Genomic DNA, 20,960 nt, shown 5'->3' on the forward strand with positions numbered 1-20,960 from the left:
AATGGCTGGCCTAAAAAGGCTCAACAGGATTGAATCATACAGTAGGAATAACTAAACAATATGGCAGGAAATGAGGGAAATCAAGAAGTGTGCCAAGGAAATATAAAGTCCATCATCAAATAAGGCCCAGCTCCTGAGAGAAGCGGGAAATCAAAAAGTAGCTCACATAAAAGGTCTAAGAAAGCGAACGGCAAGTTATGCAGGCAAGCCTCTAGACCATGGCAGACGAATGGGCAGTAGGCAGATTTTAGACACATATGGAAGGAACGCACGCACAAGGCCCAAGCACCACCAGCCTGTACCCAGCCAATACAGAGCATGGTGAGGTCGGGGGTCAGAGATTCAGAAGGCATGGTTTGGTGGTGGGGAGAGGGAAAAAATCTATTTTTGAGGTTCTGGCTCAGGCTCTTTTAGGGAAGTGTCTTGCTGGGATGGCTTACTACCCAAAAGAACAAGTTGAGTTGGAACTATTAGGTGCATGCCATGAGGGATAGGAAGAGAGAAAGAACCCAGACCGTAGCTGGAAAGGGTGCCACGACAGACAAGCAAACAAAATACCCTTCTTTGTCTGGTGATGGGGGGTGGCACATAGACAAAACAGTGATGGTCAGCCAGTACACCCAGACCAGACAAATGGGGTTAAGGGCTAAAAAAGTAAAATCTGGTCACGACAAGCAATATAAAAAGAGGGTCTTGCCGTGAATAGAAAACAGAGCAACAACGGGAACCTTAACTAAGAACTAGGAATTTGGGGAAAAAAACCAAGAAATAGAAAAAGAAACGAGTGGGAAGGAAAGAAATAAAACAACTAGAAAGAAAATAAAGTGGGAATTAGAATGGTAGGCATGCACCGGTAGATTGATTCCCTCTCTCCTTCACGAAATCATGCTTTCTGTGAAATTCACAAGGGGCCTCTGTGCATAAACCACATAGGTCCGTTTCTCTCAGGGCAGTTAATCTCCATGGCAGGACTTTTCCTGAGAGATTAATTGTGTTGAGAAGGAACGTTCTTTCCTCTCTGGCTTTGCTCCTATGAACCAAATTTTAGTTGATTTCCTAACATTCTTATTAACCCATACATATTAATACTTGTTCATTTTCATTCTATTCTTTTCCTTCTGTAAAAGTGATTATCATTGTTGTGGTTGTGTTTGAGGGTTGTTTGGTCATTTCCCACTGAGTGGCCAGATATTTTATTTATTTTATTATTATTATTATTTTATTTATTTTATTATTATTCTTGGCAAACCTGGCCTAGTTTGCGCACAAACCGGACCAACTAAAGTACCTTTGTTATAGGAACAATCTTTCATATTTTTGCAACTCAAACCATATTACAATGTTTGCTTCCACTTCTTTTGTAGTCTCTCTTTCATATTTCATTACTGTGAGTTTAAAAACCTTCTTACCCTGTCATTTTGTTGAATATTGAGTTCTTTGCCAGGTACAACATGGGTATTTTGCAAGAAGAGTTGCTACATCAAACTAAGAGTTTAAGATAGCCTGATTTTCCCTCTATTTATCTCATAATTTGAATTAAATTTTGCCCATTGATCTGTTTGGGTTTGATTTGGCTCTAAATTGCATATTTTAGCCTGCTTTTTTCTTCATTTTTTTTTTAATTCAATGAATTCTTATTTTGTATTCAACTGAACTGTAAAACTGTTATGATTTTTTTTTTTTGGCTATGCTTTGTGATCAAATTCCTTACAATGATTGCTTCAGCTTCTTGATGTAGCAACAACTACTACAATAAAGATGGGAAAAGGGTTTTAGTAATAGAAAATTCATTGTTTTGCTATAAGTCTTATTGCCTTCTTCAAATTAATATAGAATCTCTATATCATGTTATTGTATTATGATAATCAGTTTAGGATATTTTAATTCAAGTTTCACTTCAAAATCCCTTTGAATATGCTTAAGATGACCCCCTTTGGACTCCTACTGAAGGTAACGTAGATTTTCGGATCATATATGGGGTTCTAGCAGGAAAGGCATAAGATATAGCCATAGATTGAGTTTTGCATTTGCTAGAGACTCTGCTTTCAGTTTGCTGGCAATAAAAAGGGAAGGGGTGGCCATGGATATTAGGGTTTTGGATGGTTCACTAACTACATTCTTCTTTTGCTATGCTTTGTGATTTGTCCTTTTGTTTAAACACAGATTTCTAACGTTCTTTACCAGATACGACACTTTGGTGTTTTGCAAGAAGAGTTACTGGATCAAACTGACAGATGGACGTGAGTCTAATGCTGTAAGATACATCGAATAGTTGAGTCTAGATACAATTTCACTTAGATGTTTCTCTGTGTTATTATTTTCTTCATCATTAGAGGCTGATTTATTTCATCTTTAATATTTCTATCTTACTTTCATTAGAGTAGAGTTTACTATCATTTTTTTTCTGCCATAACTTTTAGGCTATAGAACTCTTTATACCATCAATTTTCTTTGGTTCTTTTGGTCTAATTTTAGTTAGTAGCTATTGCATATTCCAATAAGTTTAAATGTTTCCTTAAATATCACTATGTTAGCATTAAGTAAAAGATAGACCAAACATTAGTACTTAATACTTATGATTGCTATTTTTTCTTTTTTTCTGGAACTAGGTTGTGGCCTGCTATAGTAACCTGATGTTAAATAAGCCTTTGGTTGATGGTGGTTACGCCTAAGGGATTTGGTTCGAAGAAGACTGAAGCCAAAAATCTATAACAGTGTAGGCAAGATACAATTGATAATTATCAATAGTGTGGTGTAGTTGCAGCTGATTTATTTTTTTGTTGGTGGGGGTGTTTTCTTTTGGGGCCAAATATCAACTGGATTATGGATATGCAAAAGGAAAGATAGCAAGTAAAAGTGCATAGGTTAGTCATTCGTGGTTGATTATATTGTGTAATGTGCATATGCAGCAAAGTATTTAATATTTTATTTGTTATGTACATGTTTTTTTGCTTTCACAAACAAATTGTTCTTGACTTGAATGCAATAATTTGGAAGAGTTTCTTCTTTAAAATTGTTATGTTTGTTGCTAAATCATTTAGCAATGATTTTGTAAAGGTATGAATCTTTTTTTTTTTTTTTTCTCTTTTATTGTCCTTGGCAAATTGTTATTGACTTGAAAGCAATAGTTTGGAAGAGTTTTTTAAAATTGTTGTGTTTGTTGCTAAATCATTTAGCAATGATTTTTTGAAGGCATAAATCTTATTTTTCATCACTTTTATTGTCCTTGGTGACACATTATTATTTGTTGTGTGATGGAAAAAGCCAAAATAATCATTGAAATAATTAACTCAAGTGCTCTTTTTCAACCTTTGGAATTATAATATGTTATATAACTTTTCGAATATAGTATTCATACAATGTAGAATATTAACTTTTTATTTTATTTTTTACAATTATTATTAAAATTATGATAGTTCATGTAAAATTAGATAGCTTTTATGTATAAACAATACTTTTATAAGAAATTTTCTGTACCAATGCAACTTTATTGCATTTGTTGTATAAGTTTTATAGTTTAAAGAGTTAAATAACAAAACTGATAGGAGAGAATTTCCATGATCATATGTTTTACATGGGGCAAAAAAAACCTTATGAAATCTACAAATATTTTTGTAATTTGAAACATGAAATCAATCAATATCAGCTCTCTTAAGCCTCTTAGGCTTTGTATGTTATTGCAGAAAAGGAGAGGGAGTTTCCTTCTAATATAAGAAGGTCAATTTATATTTTAGTTATTGATCTTTTTTGTTTTTTTCAATTTATTACAGAACTTCCATTTGCATTGTGTATAAAGAAAAGTAGTTATATTCCTAATGAGGATGGGTTATGTAATTTAATGGTCTTTTGTTGTATATTTGCTCTTCAGAGTGCTTATTACAAGTGGCTATATTGGATGTCGTATTGGACTTTTATAGATTTTGCATGTTGTATTCTACTTTAGTTGAGAATCTGTTTGGGTACTAAATTGGGGAAATAACTGTAGCAAAGTAAAAGTTAGTTCAATTAGTTTTGAAGGTATTATTATTATTATTATTATTATTATTATTCACAAATGCTGAAGTGTGACTAATGAAAAATCTACAGCTGATCAAGAAATTCTAGGAATCCTGATGTGAAGCTCTTAAAAAATATGTGACCCATAATTGGACTAATGAACCAACTAGAATTTGGCATTGGTCAAACTCACCAAAAACTACTGTAATCATAATTGTGACAACTGCCTTCACTATGTTTTCTATGTGTTCTTTGTCCTTTCTCAAGCAAAATAGGAAGAGAGAAAAGGTGTTGATCTCTCTCTCTCTCTCTTCCCTCAAGCTTATTACAAAGAAGTATGTTATTTTTTTCATATTTTGAAATGCCTATCAAATCGGACTATCACACACACAAAAAAACATAAAAATTTAACTTAACATTTTTTTAAAATCTCATACCTAATAGCTTTCTTGTGCATTGCATGGGTTAACAACTAGTACTATATATAATAGTAGAAGCCTTTTCTTGCAATTAAAGAGGTGTTGCCATGTAGGAAAAATGTCCATCTAAAATTCAGCCACGTATAAGTTAAAAAGCGATAAATTATATTGTTTGGCAACGCTACAACACCGTTTAAAAGCCTCTCATTATAAAAAAAAAAAAAAATCAACTGCATAAAATAATTGAAAAAAAGGCTTGCTTGCTGTACGAAGAGAGAAAGAGAACAGAGTTAGGTAAAAATACAAACGAAAGGCGTAAGAAAGATACAGTCACAAAGAGAGAGAGTTCGTACGGCGCCAAGAGAGAAATACGATGTACATGGAGATAGAAATAGAGGGAGACGGTGAGGGCTGAGACACGAAGAAAGAAACAGAGAAAGGGGCAGAATCAGACCACTGGAACCACAAGGACATAGAAAGAAAAATCTATGGCCCATCAACATTGGTAAATTTTTTTAGATTTGGGTATGAAATGTTACTTTTAATTGAGTATTCCTGTTGGATAGGTTTAGATTTGATTTGTTTTTGTTTCGGGTTTTTAAAACACAGAATGATTGAGATTCGAGATGGATACAGAGATAGTGTTTGTGAATGTTGCTACCACCATCAATAGCCTCGCCATAGAAGAAAAATCTATGGACCATCAACACCGTAAGGCCATCTACACACACCATCAGATTATCAGAACTAGTGCCGGCACATTCTTTCCCCCTTTTTAGATTTAGGTATGAAATTTTTTTTTTTTTTTTTTTGATAAGATTTATATATAAAATTTGATTTTTTTTTTTTTTTTTTTTTGTTTTAAATTCTTTGATAGGATAGGTTTTTTTTTTTTTTTTTTTTTTTTTTTTTTTTTTTTTTTATAACTTACAGAAATTACCAAAAAAAAAAGAAAAATGATTTTAGTTTTGGTTTTTCATCGTAAAGAAATGAAATTAAAATAGTTTCCTGTAACTAATCTTAACGAAATCCTTGGGATCAGATAAGTGTAGGATTGAGTGTTGTGCTAATATTTGTTTTTTCTTTTTCAATCTTATTTATTATGGTAAATTGTTCAGTTAAGGTTTGTCGGAAACGCAGACGCAGAGGTAACCATAGACACAGAGAGACAGGCCGTATACTCGTAACCGATAAAATTTTTGTTTTTTTTTTTTTTTAGCTTTCATTTTATAAATCTAGGGATTGAATATGATTTAGGTTTGAATTTCTTGGTTGGATTGGTTTAGATTTTGTTTTTTGTGTTAGGATTTCATTAACAATGCCTTCTATAGTATAATACTATAATACCAGTTTTAATATAATATGGTTTTAGATATCTAGTAAGTTAGTGCTTATGTTGGAGAGTTTGCAATCATCACAACAACAACAAAAAGGATTTGTATTATGTACATCATACCTGTTTGATAAATGTCTTATAGACGCGTTTATTATTGCTATGATTTATTTTTTTGGGGTTTATTGTTGTTCTCATCAAATTCAAATTCTTTGAATGTATTCGTCATTGAAGGTAAAAGATAACATTTCTCATATGCCCATTTTAATTATAGTTATCTAATCTAGTGAACATTCTCTGCCTATCACATTCAGTATATAAATGACTTGTATAATCTCTTTAATGGACAATATTGGGTTATCGAACATTAGATTTTTTTTAAATCAAATAATGATGCTTGCTATTTTGGAAGACAAGAAAGCTGGTGTATCTGTTATTCTTTGTTATTAGAAGAGAAAGCTCATTACAGCTTGAGTCATACAAATCACTCAATTTTAGCCATTTGAAGATAAATGAGTATGTGTTGGTAGTCCAAAAAACTTTGCCATTTCCTACCCAAACATTGACCCAACTGTATGTAATTGATGGTCTCCACGTTAGAAAGATTCTACTAATGGTAATGGTAATGGTAACTACATTTTAGTAATATGCTCACAAATTTTTTGATAAAATTATGCTGTTGTTTTTTATTCTAAAATTTATTTTTATTGTTTATAATTTACGTTTTATGATGTGGAAAGAAGCACCAAGTTCCAATTTTGATGTTGTTGTTACTTATATATAACATCCATAGTCTATTGAATAATTTATGTTGTTAGAGAAACCGATTGAAGTGGATAAGAATGTATGATTTTCCTATCAATCTTGATGGGGCACATTATAGAGTATCTCTATTTTTGTTGTTGTTTCTCAATTGTGTTGTTCATGGCATTTAATCTAATCCAAAAGCAATATACATTATGTTCATGGCATTTAAGTTACATTTTTTTTGGCAAACCGATCATTAATGTAACTTCAAGCAAATTAAATATACATAATTATTATTGAATTATCAACAACAACAACAACAAAAACTTATTGGAGGCCTTTGTGGAATACTTAGTAGATATAGTCATTTGTTTTTACTTACAAAATCCTTATGGGAAAAAAAAATAACAAGAGAGAAGGTTTTGTAGATCCTAAGTAGTAACAGCCAAGGCATACCCTATACTTTATGCCACATTAGTTAATTGCAACAGATTAGGCAAACTGATTAGAAAGCATAGTAAGAAGAAAAAAAAAAACAAAAACAAAATCAAAAACAAAACAAAAGAGAATCCTAACAATATATTTTGTTACTGTAAACTGATGGAAAAACCTAATAGAATTTTATAGTTTTGTCCTGTTCTGTTTAGTCCAAAACAAAAACTAATTGAATCCACATACTTTTAAAAAAAAAATGACAAAAATATGCAAAACAAAACCAATACAAACCCAAAAATGTCAATTAACCAAATCTAAACTAAAATATCAAATAAATACAAGGTAAGTCAGGCCATCCTAACCTGTTAATTTGATCTACCAACTCTTTTTACAAAACAGCCAAGTGTTTTTTGTGGCAAAGATCGTTGTAGAGCTGTAACTAAAAACGAATTGAGACATACCCCATACTTTAGCCCAGATTAGTTAATTGCAAAGTGATCAAATGTATGGAAAAGAGTCTTCCCTAGAAGATTGTAAAGAGCCTTTCAAACTCTATGCGCTACTTGGTAAAACTTGGAAATTTCTTAAAGCCAAAAAACTATGGTATTGAATTGCTTTAGTTAGTGTAGAAATTGACCAACAACCAAAAGCTCTTTTTGGCTTTATTCATGAACTAATCTATGATCCTCTTGAAACAAACCTTGCATATGACCTAAGATGGTTTTTAGATTTCTGTCTACCCCAAAGATTAAGTTTTCTTGATTTTGAAGGATTTCAGTTGTGATTGGTGATGACTCTATAAATGAGAGTTTCAATTTCAAATAGTGTTTTTATATATGGATTACTTTATGTTGTTAAATTTGAGTTTGGTATTGATTCAAAATTTGTAATGGTTCATTTATATAAAGCTGCCACGTTTTCTGAATTTTAGATAATTATAATTAATTACATGCCACACAATCACGTCTTATAGGATCTCAATTTCTAGCGCCTCATTTATATTGGCTCTTATTAGGAATTTTGTATTTATAATGACACATTCCCCCATGTGTTACTGCAGATCACTCATCCCTGACTTATAAGACTTTTGGCTACTATTTGATAAGAGCTACTAAATTAAATTGAAAGGATAGGAAAGCCTAATTTTCCCTTTGTAGCTATTATTTAATTTGTAACTCTTTGTCCTTTGTTGATGCTTGATTAAAAAAAATAGAACTAAAATAGTTTTAAAGATTATCAAATATGGACTCTTTGATTCCAAAAATAAATGCTAAAATTTATTTCTTTCCTTATACCATGATATGATAGCAGGAAAAAAAAAATAGAGGAAAATGCAAGAGGAGCACGCCTAAAAAGATGGTTGCATATTTTTGAGAAACGAACCAACATAAAATGGCATGAAAGAAAAATTAGTTTACAAAATAAACTTACCCAGGCTAGGAAATACAGGGGAATGGTCATTGCTAAAAAGACAAAAAAAAGGAGGGATAGAATGGTGTTAATTCATGACTGCTCTTTATTGCATTCACCTGGTATAAGTACTAACGTTTATGCGTTAAGAGGTTCACTTCTCTTTACGCCACTTTGTACTTATTAGTTCTTTATACATTCCTTTTTCTAAATTTGAAAATAAAACTTTCTATTCACATTTGATTATTAGATATTGATGTTGACATTGGCCATTCCTTTGGAGAAACTAGAATGAACATAAGTACAAATGATACTTTGGTAGAAGATGGGTCCAATTGTTGTGATGTTCTTCAAGGAATCCATGAATCAAAAAATGAGAGTGGTTGTGAAGAATTTCCAAGCAAATGACTTAAATTTACAAGGGAAAAAAAAAAAACTTGACTTTCATTTTGTTCACATCATTAATGTTGTTCCCATATTTTAAAATTCATATAGGAAAATCTACTAAACCTTGGAATTTTGGTCCACCTTCTTATTTATGCATGTATTGTGGTTCAATTTTATGGTATGAAGAGAGAATAGTAAAATCTAGGAGGCCTAAGAATCCAAAATTCTCTCTCTGTTGTATGGAGGGTAAGGTTAAGTTGACTTTGCTTAAGAAAGTACCTCCTCTTATTGATTAGCAGTTACAACAATCATTTTGTTTGACAAAGGAGTTGAGAAAATTGTATCTAAGACTGCAAAAGAACTTGTAGAGATGCAAGCAAAGGAAATTTCAAATAGAAATGCCAATTATATTTCTTTATTGTTTGAGAGCTGAACTTTTATAAACCTTTACCAATGTTTTACACATACATATCATTATATACCATTTAAAAAAAAATTACAAAGGTATGCTGCATGTTTTCCATAGCTTTTCCTCTTACATACTTTATCTTTATTAATATTTTCCTCTTATTGTCTCGGGCTTCATCATGTAAGAATTCTATAATTACTAATTACAATTTCAAAACAAAATTGTATATTTGGTTTGTGGTATTTAGCATTTTTTAGTTTTTCTTACGATTTTCATGAATGTTGTTACCTTGGGATGCTGTATTGTGAAATTTCTCCAACGTAGTCTTTCCTAACATAGTAATTGCATCCTATAAGATTTCAACCTCACAAACACTCGATAAAAAGGACTACCCATTATAATGTTGATATGATTGCTTGATTACCAGTAGAATACAATTACAAAAGTGAATGGATAGAACTCAAAGTAAATTATTAATTAGAATGAAGACATGAATGTGAATGAGAATGTAGAAATTTACTTGAAATTTTGAGTTAAAGAAATTCTTATTGAATGCACAAAAATGTGTTAAAACACAAAAGCTGTTTAGACCCCCAAATTAAAAATTACGGCTCAATTGATTTTACTCTAACTTATATTAAGTGCAGAATAGAGTAAATAAGAGTGGATAAACAAATAAACTACTCTAAGCCACTATCAAAATAACACAACAGTAATATGACAACTAAAAGAGTAGGGAAGAAGAATGCAAACACAAGATAACACGCCGATGTGTTATCGAAGAGGAAACCAAAGAACTCGGCGAAAAACCTCTCCGCCGCCCTCAAAACGGTAATCGATCCATTAGACAATCAGTTGGGATACATGGGTTAGCAAGAGACCCTCCAAGCCTAATCTACCTGATGCACCTATGCCCTCCAAGCTCCTACTCTAACAAGGCTTCTCGGAACCTTGTCTTGTCTAGCTCTCCGGATCCCGCAATATGACCGATTGCATCTGCCAAAACTTGGCTTCTTCTAATGCTTCCCAACAGCACCAAAACCTCACTGAACACTCTGAAAGGGTGTGGTAAGTGTTTGGGCTATCAATCTCTCAATGGTATGGAAATGGAGAGGTAGGAGTTAAGGAAAATCCACAAGTAATTTATGTAGAGAATTGTGGGTATAACAATCTCTAACTCTCAAGGTTTGCGGTTAGGGTTTTCTCTCTGAAGCACTCCTCAACATTTGTGGGTAATGTGGGTATAAATAGTGTAGGCACAGAAAGTGTGTATCAGAAATGACAATCTGGCAAAACAGAATGTTTCGCGGGTATCTCGCGGGCAAGCCTTGCCTGCAAGACACTCACGAAACATAGCTGTCTTCATCCTGTCCTGACTCTTCGCATTCCAATTATGTGTAGGGCACATGCATCACTTTACGGGATGCTTACTCGCAAGCTACCCACGAAAACACTTAAGTCTTCAATTTGCCTTAAGTCTTCACACTCTCTCTCTCTCACACACAACCCTTAAAAATAAAACCCACATAAAATACAGGGTACAAAAGATTGAACATAATTACAATCAAATTTGGCACAGAATAAAAGCCAGCAAAACATATAGTTGTAAATTACAACTTTACAACCTTTCCCTTTAGCTATTCCGTGACAACCCCTAAAACAGACTCTAGACTTAGACGTGAGTTTGGGAATAGTGGCAAAACTCACTCACACCTAATCTAGAAGCTGTGAAGCACTTGCACGTATATACCTGTAACCTGAAACACTCACACATAAACAAAACTTTCATTAAGCTTATGACAAGTTGAGTACATGGTACGTACATAAGCAAGTAAAGTGCAATCAAGTTTGTAAACACTATAAAACATGTAAGCATATCTTGATCAAACAAGTTTTGTCATTAGAGAATGACTACAATGAACATTTAGCTAGTAAATGCTCATCCAAACATGCAATGCAATAAAGACCAATCACAATAATCAATTGCATGTCCAACACACAACCAATGCAAAATACACGAAGTATATGCATCTAGGATACAAGATCCTACAAGGGTACAAGTGTGAGGTACTTCAAATATATTATCAACATCTAAAAGTACTAAAAAATTGCTACAAAGCATTGAGATAAGCATAAGTACTGAATATTAAACTGAAATTAAGAACAATGTACTTAAGCATTAAAAGAAAAGCAATAAAAACATAAACAAATAGTAGCTTCTAGCTTCTCCTCCCCCTATCACCACACCCCCCCTATCAACAACACCATCTCCCCCTTTTTGTCATGGAATAGCTTCTCTCCATGTTCTTCTAGCTTCCTTTGAATTTGATCCAACTTAGTCTGGAGAGATGTGAACTTTGTGTCGAAGCGAATGTGTTGGGAGTGTTAATGGTAGCTAGTCCGGATATTTTGGTATTAATCTCTTAGAGAGCAGTCATGATGTTGTCTAGCTGTTCATCATAGACATGGGAGGTAGAGCTTGAATTTCCCTGAGTAGAATGACTTTCTTGCCTAGTACTCTTCTTGGTGTGACTCATACTGCAATAGAGAGTGCAGATGTTAATTGGACTTGGTTTTGGGTATGGATGCTCATCTTCCGAGGGATGCACGCCTTTGAGCTTCAAAATCCTTCAGATAAGGCGGTAGAAAGGAAGATAGTTCCTTGAAGCAGTTTGTTCAACTGTTTTTGCCAAGATGTGGAAAATATGGGAACACACATCAATCTCCTCGTCAGTGATCAGATCATGCAAGAATAATGCTCGACCGAGATTCATGTACCCTGTGCTTGACAAAGGATAGAGGTTGCTAAACATGATCATTGTGAGAAGCTGTAATTCGGGAGATAGAGATGCCACATTGACGAACTTCCAATTGGAAGAGAACTCCAAATTATCTCCCAAAGCTTCTCGAAGAACCTCTTCATCCAGATTTAGTTCATCATATACTGGTGGGTTAGTGAATATCGACCAGTTGATGCGAAGGATTTCTGCCAGATAGACTGATTTCACTGAGAAACTTTTTCCTCTAACCCAACATTTGAGCTCCTCTCCTTCTGAAATGGCATTAGCATAGAACTCTTTCACCATGTTCTTGTAAGCATCATCAAGGTTGGAGAAGGAAGTTCCAATCCTTGGTGGCAAACCATTTAGGGATTTTGGTTTCAAGTAGAGATTGTTGGTCAACAGCCCTTTCAACCAACAACAGAGCGTTTTCAAAGTATCTCCTATAGTTCTGAAATGCAGCATAAGATCTGAATTTTTCAAGGTCATAAACTCCCATCGTTGATCGTGCTCTCTTTGGCCTTGGAAAAAGGTTATCAACATCAATCACAGGCTCTTTTCCTTTGTTGTTGCCTCCTTTCATAGCTGATGTTTTGAAAGGAGACATCTACACACATGATTACCAAGCAAGAGAGAAGCAAGTGCAAAACACAAAAAAATACAGAGCACAAACATGATTAGTTTCATGTTAGTCCAAAACAAAAGTAAAAATACTCAAAACAGAACACAAACAATGTTAAAACAACATGCTTAAAGTGCTAAAACATGTAAACTTTAGCAAAATGCAAGAAAAATAACAACTGTGCATGTGTGTGCATGTGCTGTGCATGTGTCTGTAGGAGATGCATAATGTGTGCCTAGTGTTTGCCTAGGTGGTGCATGACATAGCATTGTGAGACACAAAATGGGCACAGTGTGTAAAAGACACACCCAAAGATCAAAACATGGTAACCAAGTTCAAACAAGGGTATTCGCAAGAATTGGAACTCATTTGAGTCTAAAACAATATAAAAATGTCACTTGAACATTTAGACAAGCACTTGGCATGCAACACTGCAAAACACCAATGGACAATGCATGAACACATGTAAAAATGTCTTAATACATGATTAAAATGCCACAAGAGGCCAACACAGATACACACAAGTGAAATGGGACACAGCCCAATCAAAATTTTGAAAATTTTTTGGTTAAAATCAAGAACCCAACCCTTGTTTCGAAAATCCCCAAATTTTTAAAACCTAAGTTAATTTTTGCAAAATTTAAGACATAAATGAAAATAATGTTTAAGAAAACATACCTTGAAATGATTTTGCAAAGATTGTGCTTGAAAATGATGGGGTTTGAGTAAAAATCAGTTTTGGGCTGAGAGGGGTTCGAGAGAGGTAAGGCAAGGGAAATAGAGAGTGTTTGAAAAACTGTCACATCAGCCTAATAAAACTGAAAACACGCGTGTTTCACGGGTTAGGTAGTCGCGAAATTAGTCGCGAAAAACACCACTAAAGCATAGAAGCTTTCGTGAGAAGTTTTTAGTCGTGAAACAGTCATGAGACAATCGCGATAACCTCTGTATGAAACATGTGTCTTTCTAGTTTTTGCCTAAAAAACATTTCGCGGGAAGAGCTTGGTCACAAAATGTTGCAAGGCAGTCGCGATACTCTCTGTATGAAAATGAAATTTTTAGAATTCCCTTAAACACTTTTCGCGGGAAGCTCTAAGTCACGAGCTTTTCGCGAAATTGCCTTTGAACCAGTTTTTGAAGAAAAAACACAAAAAGGCATTTTGAACAAAAACTAAAAGTACGAAAGTATAAAATCACTTTAAAAAACATATAAAATACTCAAAAATCTTTTTGAGTTTGATCGGAAAGCAATTGAGCATACACATCACATTTAATCATGTACAATTACACAAATGAGATAAGCATTCTTTGAACAAAGTCTTGTTTGTTGTGGGTGAGTATCAAATGTGGAATAGTCCTTATACCATAGTGAAGCTTCAATGATCAATTTAATCAAGTCATACACAACTGGTACTAAATCAAGTGGTCTATCTCAATTATAGAAATGAACATGTATGACCTCCCATAAGAAAATGATTACAAATCTTAGAAGCTTTTCATTTGGCTTCTGTACAAATCATAACATTTGATCCTTTTTGGACAATACATCTCTTTTTGAGATCGGTGCTTGAAATTTTTGATATTTCAATATTGAGAGTTAGCCTTTGGCTTTTTGAGCACCATACAATTTAATTTAAAATGTCGCTTTCCCTTTTTCCTAGTCAAATACTAGTATGTGCGATGGCTTTTGCAGCTCATAATCTCTTTTTCATTTTGAGATTTATATTTGGTGAGCTCTTTAAGCAAAAACATAAAAATAAAGTGGGAAGAGATATAGACCAAGTCTATGCAAGTATCAAAACCATCAAGACTATTGACCAATCATTCATGACAAGCTTAAAGATCTATTTACAATAATCACACATAGTTTTCAAGATTTCTCCCACAAAGATATATGTGTATACATAACAAGCTAAACTCGTAAATGCACTACGCCATTGGTACGAAGGTACTAGGCCAAACTCACATATGATATACACACCACAAATGATCAAACTTTTTGAAGATTTTTCAATTTTTATGGCTTTTTGAATTTTTGAGCACACTCAAAAACAGGACAAGTAAAGTAAGATCAACAAAAACAAATACAAAACAGAACTTGTAAAAGAAACATGCTATAAACTGGAAGCAATGCATGATATGATGCATGAACCTATGACCCTAAACATCAGAAGTATTAATGCAAGGACATAGGAAGTTATCATGCATAAGTACCCTTCTTCACCCACTCTTTACGAGTATTTTGGGTGAGAGCTTTAGATGGCGGGGTATGACCAACATAACTTTCAAACCTTGGAGTGAAGTTAGCAAAGCACAGTGATATGTTCTTCAATATCTCCATAACGTCTCCAATGAGATGTCCCTCACTATCTCCCTTAGCTTGTGCTCCATTTGGTCTCCTTTTTGAAGTTTCTTGACCACGCATAGAATCAACCTTTCTGAGTGCATGAAGCTTGAAACCATTCGGCCTTATGTGTCCTTGTGCGCCACAATGATGACACAAGGGCTTTACTCGGGGCCCCCTTTGATTTTTGGGTAATGACTTCCCTTTTTCCTTTGGCTTTGCACCAATGGTTCTCTTTACTACAGCAGGGGTCTCAATCTCAAGCTTCACTTCTTTAAGTTTCTCTTCATTCTTGGCTGATATGAACTTCACTTCCTTCTTGGGTTCGCTGCTCAAACTTCCTTCTCTAGTATAGCCCAAACCGGTCTTATCATGTGAAGATTTTTGAGAGGATCATACATTGTCAAGTTTCTTGGTGGAGATGTGCTCGACCTTGACATTAGCTTGGATAATTTCAAGTTCAAGGAACTTGATCTTAGAGTATGCTTTAACCAACTCTCCCTTGAGTCCTTCTACTTCACACTTTGCTTCCTTGAGTTGCACAAGTATTCCCTTGTTCTCTTCTTCAACCTTTTTCATCTTTTTCATAGCAAGGTTGGCAACTTTGGCATATTTGCCACAATCTTCCAACAAAGAATTATATGCTTCTTGAAGGTTGTTCTCGCCTTCATTTTGGTACACGTCTTCGTCTTCCAATTCTTCAACTTCCTTATCCTCGGAAAGATCACCAAGTCCATCAACCAATTTGTTCAAATCATTCTTTGAATTGACTGAGGCAATTGTCATGAAGGCTTGGTAGTTCCCTTCACTGTCACATTCTCCTTCCGTGTCTGAATTTGAGCTGTCAAAATCACTCAAAGTAGTGGCAAACACTTTGCCCTTCCCTCTCAAGTAGTTAGGACACTCCTTCTTGAGATGCCCATGGCCATTGCATTCGTAACACACAATTCCTTGAGGGGATTGAAACTCCTTCCCATCTTTCTTCTTAAACTCTTTCCTATCACCCTTGGAGGATGAGAACGTTCCTTTGCTGAATGGCTTCCCACTGTTTTTCATCTTCAGAAATTTTTAGAAGTTCTTTGCAAGGAATGCTATCTCCTTCTCCACATCATCTTCTTTGGAGGAATCATCCATTCTCTCGATGATGGTTTTAAGAGCAAGAGATTTGCTCGATTTATGAGAAGGCAGTCCCAACTCATATGTTTGGAGAGATCCAATGAGCTCTTGGATTTTGATCTCATCCAAATCTTTACTTTCCTCTATAGCTGTGATTTTTGCTCGGAAACTCTCCGGTAGTGACCTCAAAATCTTTCTCACCACCTTAGCATCCTCAATCTTCTCTTCGAGATTGAGCTTAGCAATTACAATTTCATTGAGCTTTCCATAGAATGAATCGAAAGACTCATCGTCACCCATCTTGAGCTCTTCAAATTTGGTGGTAAGCATTTGGAGCTTCGTGTCCTTGACTTTCTTAGTACCCTCATAGGTAGTCTCAAGAATCGTCCAAGTTTCCTTAGCTGTATCTACATGCAATATCTTGTGAAATTCATCAGTAGACATACCACAGAATAAAGCGTTAGTAGCTTTACTGTTTGCATTAGCCAAAGCAAGAGCTGCCTTGTCCCACTCGAACTTGGCTGTCGTGGGTTTAACATACTCATTCTCGACGGAGTCCCATACTGACTCATCTATAGCACACAAGAAAGCCCTCATACGGACCTTCCAAAAGGAATAATTGCTCCCATCAAAAAATGGTGGAACATTGAGAGACTGTGACAGGTCCATCACAAAAGGGTTAAGGATCACACTCAAGTAATAAAACCACAGTGAGTGTACCTGCTCTGATACCAATTGAATGCACGAAAATGTGTTAAAACACAAGAGCTGTTTAGACCCCCAAATTAAAAAATACGGCTCGATAGATTTTACTCTAACTTATATTAAGTGCGGAATAGAGTAAATGCGAGCAGATAAACAAATAAACTACTCTAAGCCATTATCAAAATAACACAGCAGTAATATGACAGCTAAAAGAGTAGGGAAGAAGAATGCAAACACAAGATAACATGCCGATGTGTTATCGAAAAGGAAACTGAAGCACTTGGTGAAAAACCTCTTCGCTGCCCTCCAAGCGGTAATCGATTCACTAGACAATCAATTGGGATACATGGGTTAGCAAGAGACCCTCCAAGCCTAATATACACGATGCACCTGAGCCCTCCAAGCTCCTACTCTAACAAGGCTTCTCGAAACCGTGTCTTGTCTAACTCTCCGAATCCCGTAATACACCCGATTGCATCCGCCAAAGCCTGGCTTCTTCTAATGCTACCCAGCAGCACCTAAACCTCACTAAACACTCTAAAAGGGTGTGGTAAGTGTTTAAGCTATCGATCTCTCAATGGTATGGAAATGAAGAGGTAGGAGTTGAGGAAAATCCACAAGTAATTTGTGTGGAGAATTGTGGGTATAACAATCTCTAATTCTCAAGGTTTGTGACTAGGGTTTTCTCTTTGAAGTACTCCTCAACATTTGTGGGTAATGTGGGTATAAATAGTGTAGGCACAGAAAGTGTGTATCAGAAATGACAGTCTGACAAAACAGAATGTTTTACAGATATCTCACGGGAAAGCCTTACCCGCGAGACACTCGCGAAACACAGCTGTCTCCATCCTGTCCTGACTCTTCGCATTCCAATCATGTGCAGGGCACATGCATCACATCGCAGGATGCTTACTCGCGAGCTACCCGCAAAAACACTTCAGTCTTCAATTTGCCTTGAGTCTTCGCACTCACTCTCTCTCACACACAACCCTTACAAATAAAACCCACATAAAATATATGGCACAAAAGATTGAACGCAATTACCATAAAATTTGGCATGGAATAAAAGTCAAGAAAACACATAGTTGTAAATTACAACTTGGCGAAAAACACATTTTGGTCCCTACATTTTGACCCGATTCCCGTTTTGGTCCCTAAGTTTTTTTTTTACCGCTTTTAGTCCCTCTCCAGAAAAACGATTCCATTTTAATCCCTGCCGTTACATCAGAAACGGATATTGCTGACGTGGCAAACGGCAAAGTCAAAAAATAATAAACTAATGTCCACGTGGCCTAAATTAATAATAAAAAATATTTTTTAATGCCACGTCAGCATCTAAATTAAAAAAAAATTAAAAACTCTCATAAAAAAAATCCTTAAATAAAAAAATTAGTTTATTAATTCTAACTAAATAAAAAAAATTAAAAACTCTCATAACAAAAAAATCAAAAACAAATTTAAAACTAAACCCAGCAAGAACAACACAACCCAAAAAGAACTAAACCCAGCAAGAACAAACTAAGCCCAGCATATAATAATTCGACCAGCAGAGGCTCATCTTCGCCGGTAAACAATTGGAGGATGGTCGTACCCTCGCCGACTACAACATCCAGAAAGAGTCAACGCTCCACCTCGTGTTGAGACTCCGTGGAGGCATGCAGATCTTCGTCAAAACCCAAACGGGAAAGTCGATCACCTTGGAGGTAGAGAGCTCCGATACCATCGATAATGTCAAGGCCAAGATCCAAGACAAGGAAGGGATCCCTCTGGACCAGCAGAGGCTAATCTTCGCCGGAAAACAGTTAGATCGAGGACGGTCGCACCCTCGCCGATTATAATATTCAGAAGGAATCGACTCTGCATTTGGTGTTGAGGCTCCGTGGAGGTATGCAGATATTCGTGAAGACTCTGACTGGGAAGACGATTACTCTGGAGGTGGAGAGTTCTGATACGATCGATAATGTGAAGGCGAAGATTCAGGATAAGGAGGGAATCCCTCTGGATCAGCAGAGGCTGATCTTTGCTGGTAAGCAATTGGAGGATGGGCGGACTCTAGCTGATTATAACATTCAGAAGGAGTCCACTCTTCACCTTGTTCTTCGACTTCGCGGTGGCCAGTAAAAGACTTTCTCTGAAAGAAGAAGGTTTAATATGTTTGAATTGTGGCTTTCTTAATAAGTGTTGTTGTTGAAAGTTATTTTAAGAACTCTGTGTTGTGGTTTCATCAATGTATTTATAATATCTAATTTAAATAATAGTACCTTTGTTTGTTCAAATTTCTGTGTTTAGTTTGTTCTTGCTGGGTTTAGTTCTTTCTGGGTTTTGTTGTTCTTGCTGGGTTTAGTTTTAAATTTGTTTTTGATTTTTTTTTTTTTGATGAGAGTTTTTAATTTTTTTTTTATTTAGTTAGAATTAATAAATTAATTTTTTTATTTAAGGATTTTTTTTATGAGAGTTTTTAATTTTTTTTAATTTAGATGCTGACATGGCATTAAAAAATATTTTTTATTATTAATTTAGGCCACGTGGACATTAGTTTATTATTTTTTGACTTTGCCGTTTGCCACGTCAGCAATATCCGTTTCTGATGTAATGGCAGGGACTAAAATGGAACTGTTTTTCTGGAGAGGGACTAAAAGCGGTAAAAAAAAAACTTAGGGACCAAAACGGGAATCGGGTCAAAATGTAGGGACCAAAATGTGTTTTTCGCCTTACAACTTTACACTTATTTTTCATTAAGGACAATAATATATCCTATATGGTTTATGAAAGTTCAAATATGTGTATAAACACCCTTGAACGTTTAGACCCGCAATATACAAATTAACCAATTAAAGCTTTATGCCAAACAACTAGTGTGCGGAAAATGAACATAAGCTATAAACAGAATTGGAAATCAATCTAAGCCAATTATAAATCACATCCACAGTAGAAAATAAAAGGCAAAAATAAAGAGGAAAGAGAGATGCAAACACAAGGACAACACACGATGTGTTATCGAAGAGGAAACCGAAGCCCTCGGCGTAAAACCTCTCCGCCGCCCTCCAAGCGATCCATAATCCACTAGAAAATGTAGTTGGGATACATAAACAGCAATAGACCCTCCAAGCCTAATCTACCCGATGTACCTAAGCCCTCCAAGCTTCTTGCTCCAATGAGGTTGCGCCGAACCTTTTTCTTTTCTAGCTTACCAGATTCCGCTACTAGACCATAGCATCCGCCATCCTTGGCATCTTCCAATGCTTCCCAAAACTCCAAAAACACTCAACACTCTAAATGGGTGTGGGTAGTGTTTGGACAGAAATCTCCTCTCAATAGGTATGACAATGAAAGAGGGAATGAGAAGAGACTACAAAGGTTTTTCTCTAAGAATGAGTAGCTCTCTCTAATTGGGTGGGTGTTTTGAAGAAACCTCTCTTAGGGTTTTTCTTTCTGAATAGCCACACATATTTTGTGGGAATGAGGGGTATTTATACTGGTGTGTGAATGGAATGCAAAGAGTCAGTTTTTCCAAAAACAGGGCTGGCTGGCGACTTGACTGAGTCGCGAGTTCAAGCCGCGAGCTAGCTGAATGGCCAGTCTGGATTTTTGTCCTGTAGTGCTCCAGCTGGCATGACTGTTCAGCTCCATTGCATGCTCTGTTCGTGTGTAACTTTTGGCGGCTTGCAAGCCGCGAGCTTCCCGTGAGATCAAGCCGCGAGTCCCTGCTTCACTGCACAATCTTGAGCATTTCTTCGCACTCTCTCACACACTACCCTTACATGATTCTCACCTAAATACAGGGTTTCTAAGTGCTGTAATACAAGCAAATATGTCACGGAATAAAGCCAACACATGGTTGATTAAATTCAACCTTACAATCTCCCCCTTTGGCTATTCCGTGACAAAACACCCTAAAACTGACTCTAGAATTAAACGTGAGTTTGGGAACAATGGCAAAACTTACTCACACCTAAATCTAGAAACTGTGAAGCTCTTGAATCATATGAACATGAATCTCCTGAAACACAACAATACACCATAATCATTGTAAGCAGAAAATCGTGAATTGCATATGAAACAGGCAATATGTGATCAAGCAAAGATGGAGTTAAGAAACAAACCATAGCTTGATCAATCAAGTAATCACTACAAGGTAGTGACCACAATGCTCATTCACACTTGGAATGAACACTAGGACATACAAGCTAACAAGCTCAATGCAAGTCTCTTGCATGCCAAACACTCAACCAATGCATAATACACTAAATATATGCA

The 20,960-nt window shown here is 35.4% G+C and overlaps 1 pseudogene; it reads left to right on the plus strand.

Moving 5' to 3' along the window:
• The first annotated feature begins 18,242 nt into the window (after positions 1–18,242).
• On the plus strand, positions 18,243–18,979 carry LOC126721130 (polyubiquitin-like; annotated as a pseudogene).
• The last annotated feature ends 1,981 nt before the right edge of the window (positions 18,980–20,960 follow it).

Source organism: Quercus robur, chromosome 4 (assembly GCF_932294415.1).
Source record: "Quercus robur chromosome 4, dhQueRobu3.1, whole genome shotgun sequence".
Taxonomy (NCBI): Eukaryota; Viridiplantae; Streptophyta; class Magnoliopsida; order Fagales; family Fagaceae; genus Quercus; species Quercus robur.